Here is a 4,157-nt window from a genome sequence, read left to right as displayed (position 1 = left end):
TCACTGATAGTTTGAAAGAAGCTCATAATGCACATCTCTTATTTGCACAGTGATCTGTGGACTGAAGAGCTACACCATTGAAATTTGTACTTTATGCAAGTACTTAGAGTTGTTGGAGAACTGGTGTTATTTAACTAAACCAAGGTATACTAGAACTGTGAAAACCAAGGGCTGCCTATAGTAATGGGTGAAACAGAACTCTAAGGTATAACAGAAGTAGTAATTGCAGAAAGCAGCTACCACGCCTATGACTGAAGGAAAAGTGAACAAAGAAGAGACATAGAATTTAAAGGAAGGTCCCCACAATGCAGAGGTTCAGACATCTGAAAAGAGCCATTTCTGATGTAAAGAAGTAACTTGCTGGCTGTCACTTCAGAACCATGAAAGCAGCCTGTCACTATTGTGTGGAAGAAAATTGTTGGAGGCTGCCCAGAACCACCTGTCACCACGACAAACACTACAGTGATCAGCTGCTTGCCACTGCAGAGACAATTTAAAAACAGGAAAAAATAAAAGGAAGTCCCTTTTTCTACATCCAGGCTTAGAGTCACCCTCCAGCACCCACTATTGCCATAGCCAGATGGAGCCAGTTGGCAAAGAAGAAATTTAGTTGCAGTCTAGCTCCAGAATCCAAGATGGGGCCAAGAAAGGTATGTTTGGAGCCATGAGTTAAATCATTGTAAGTGGCACATTCACTTCCCAAATTCTGCCATGAATATTTCTTCTACTTATTTGATTGCATATCCATCCATTCACCCATTAATTCGTTGTTTTTCTTAAGAAAATTTTTCTTCTGATTTGGGTACAGATTTATAAAGATTCATTTTACTCTCAACAGTTCATGCACAGTTGGTTTCATGGCCCTGATTGCAATCCCCAACCATAAAAAGACTCTCCTCCCATCTCCTCCCTGTGGCTACCCCTTCGCTGTGCCCCTCTTATGTATGCATTCCTGTCTGTCCAGCTTTCCCTCTGTGCAAATGCTGCCCTTCTGATGTCTCATGGTGGATTGATCTGAGGGGTGCACCTCCCTGGGGTAGCTGTTCCGCTGAATGGTCATCAATGGCAAAGGGTAGTTACAGTAAAGCAACACCAAGAGCCGGCTTCATGCTCAGGAGGGAATGCTGAGCCTCCTCCTCATGGTTTTCAGTGTCTACACCATCAGAGAAACTTGTCTAGTAACGAACTGTAGAAATGATCCCTGAAAGTACAGTCTTAATTCGTTGTATCTTCGATGCATTCCAAAAATAAGTTGCAGACATCAATACACTTTCCTCTATAGCATGGATAACATTAATTAAAATTCATTATTTGAATGTTTTCCTCTTTATGCTAAATTGTATATACAATTACATACATATTCACTGATTTATTTTTTAAAAAATCTATACATCTATGTAATATTAAGCCTTCCAAAGTATAAAATATTTCCATTGCCCCCAGAAAGTTCTCTCATGCTTCCTTCCCAGTCAGTCTCCTCCCTTACCCCCAAGTCACCAAAGCTCTGGCAATTTTGCATTAAAGATTAGTTTTACCACCATAGAGAGGAATCACAGAGTATGTACTCTTTGTGTCCAACTCCATTCCCTCAGTATAATGTTGTTGAGAATTAGCCATGTTCTTGTTCAACATCAATAGCTCATCACTTTTAAATGTTGGTTGGTATTCCATTAAGGAGCTCTGTTTGTGTAGTGGTTAAGGCATTAGGCTGCTAGCCAAAAGGTTGGTGGCTAGAACCCAATGGCCGCTGTATGGGAGAAAGATGAGACAGTCTGGTTCCATAAGATTTGCAGGCTTGGAAATTCAGTGGGGGTCACTAGAAGTCAGAATTGACTCGATGGCAATGAGTTTGGTTCTGAGTATTCCATCATATGAATATGGCACTATTTATTCTTCGATTAAAGAACATCTAGGCTCTTTCCAGTTTTGGGGTAATGTGAATAAAGATGAACATTCTTACATAATTTGTTTGGTTTGTAAGGTAAGGTCAAATCTGTGCACATGTATGTGTTTTGGTACAGCATCTGCATGTGAGTTGGAATAATGTACAAGGGAGAAAACCACAAAACCAGTCCCACTGCTATCGAGTCAATCCCAATTCATAATGACCCTGCGGGAGAGAGGAGAGCTGTCCCATATGGTTTCTAAGGCTGTCAGTCTTTACAGAAGCAGAGTGGCTGGTGGGTTCAAACTACAGACTTTTGGTTAGCAGCTAAATGCTTAACTGTTAAGCCACCAGAGATCCTTGTAGAAGAGAGTGGCTTTCTAAATTTAAGAAACAGAATATTTATCTATGCTAATCAGGCTAAAGGATAGCAATTGAATTCAGTCAAGGGCAATTGGTTGAATCAGTGTCCCTCCTCACAAATGGAAGTGTATGCACAGACATTGCCTCATTCTCATGAAAAAACCTTTCATTTGTTGTTATTTTTTCTCCTGTTAAATACGATTTTTTTTATTGTGATTTGGGTGAAAGTTTACAGAGGAAATTCACTTTCCATACAGCAGTTCATATACTTTGTCTCATGACATTGACTGAAATTTCCCACAATGCAACAGCTCCTCTCCCACTTCTTCCCCATAGTTACCTCTTCCCTGTGTCCTTCCCTCCATGCACTCCTGCCCCCCAAGCTGTCTCCCTGTGCAGACACAGCCCTTTTATTCTCCCATGATTGATCTCTCCAACGAGTGTATCTACCTAGTGTAAATATTCAGCTCATATGCCTATCTTTTGTTTGGCTGGAAGCTGCAGGTGTGGGTTCAATTCCAGACCTGAAGGGTAGGTAGGGGCCATAGTCTCAGTGGTTCTATCAGGCTCTATCACACCAGCAAACCTGGTCCCTTTTTTATTTTTTTTTTCAAATTATTTGCGTTTTATTCCACATTGTTCTCACTCTCTATCCAGGATCTCCTACATAGATTCCTCTCTGAGTGGTTGGCAGAGGTAGCCAGGCACCATCTAGTTCTTCTGCTCTCATAGTCATATTGGCTGAGGATTGCATGGTGTACCAGTCGCTTGGACTAATTATTTCCATGAATCTTTGGTTTTCTTCATTTTTCTTTGCTCTGGATGAGGAGAGACCCATTGTTGCATCTAGATGGCCACTTGCAAGCTTTTAAGATCTCAGTTGCTACTTGCCAAAGTAGGATGTGGAACAATGTAGAACAATCCTACTTTGTGTGGTATGTCTGTTAAATATGTTTTTAAACATACACAAGCGTTGACAGCCACATGTACTAGAAACTTTTTTTTTCCCTAATACTTATAATGTTAATTCTCATGTAATTATACAAAAAAAATCCACTCTTTGGGATTTACTCTTAAATATTATTTTTAGTATTTTTTGTTAGAAAATATTTGATAATGATTTAAAAATTCTGATTCATGTTGTACATGCTTAAGCACCATTCTATTTGGCAAACAGTTTAATCAAAATTGAGAAGTTTTAGTTTTATAAATTGTTGGAAATTAATCAGTGATCTCTCAATAAAACCGAAAACTGAATATGTTCAAGGGCTTAGAGAAGAAGTGAAATGAATTAGCTGGCGGTCTCCATGGAAATGGAGAATGAAAAGCAGGGGCAGCCAAGTAGGAGTCTTAAGGCTATTTTCAATGAATATAACACTAATTTTTTAATCTTGGGAATGTGGCCTGTGCTTTATAAAGTTTATAGAAATCATTTTGATCCTTTAGATTTTAAATTTCTTATTTTATTTCTGACTTGCACTAAATCTAGTTTTATATAATCAAAACAATTGTATCACAGTGTTTGTTTTTAAATATGGGCTGTTGCCAACTTTCAAATGTATTGCTAACTATTGAATACCAGATGTGATGTATTCAGTACGTGTGATGTATCCATATGATGAAGTCAGTATCTTTCAATCCAGAATACTTTTTTCTCAGAGAAACAGTGTAATAAAGGTTTTTGGTCCCTAAGTCATATCTTAATTTAGATTTGCATAATTTTTCACCTGGGTTTTCCTTGCATTCATTCGTGTCTCCTTCCTGAAGAGTCTGATAAGGCAGGCCCTTGCTTCAAAACCAAAAACGAACTCCTCATTGCTTTCGAGTTAAGTCCTGGGCCTGTCATACTTGGCCCTGGCTGCTGTTGCAGCCCTGTTTTCCACCACAAAGCTGGGGATCAGACTTGGGA

At 39.2% G+C, this 4,157-nt stretch overlaps 1 pseudogene; it reads right to left on the bottom strand.

Annotated features, from left to right (window-relative positions):
* Positions 1–1,025: 1,025 nt before the first annotated feature.
* LOC122151127 lies at positions 1,026–1,217 on the bottom strand (annotated as a pseudogene).
* Between the last annotated feature and the right edge of the window lie 2,940 nt (positions 1,218–4,157).

Source organism: Orycteropus afer, unplaced genomic scaffold (assembly GCF_000298275.1).
Source record: "Orycteropus afer afer isolate SDZICR_OR568_19922 unplaced genomic scaffold, OryAfe1.0 scaffold00310, whole genome shotgun sequence".
NCBI lineage: Eukaryota > Metazoa > Chordata > Mammalia > Tubulidentata > Orycteropodidae > Orycteropus > Orycteropus afer.
Note: the sequence above shows the minus strand (reverse complement) of the source record. Positions and strands in the feature narration are given on the sequence as shown.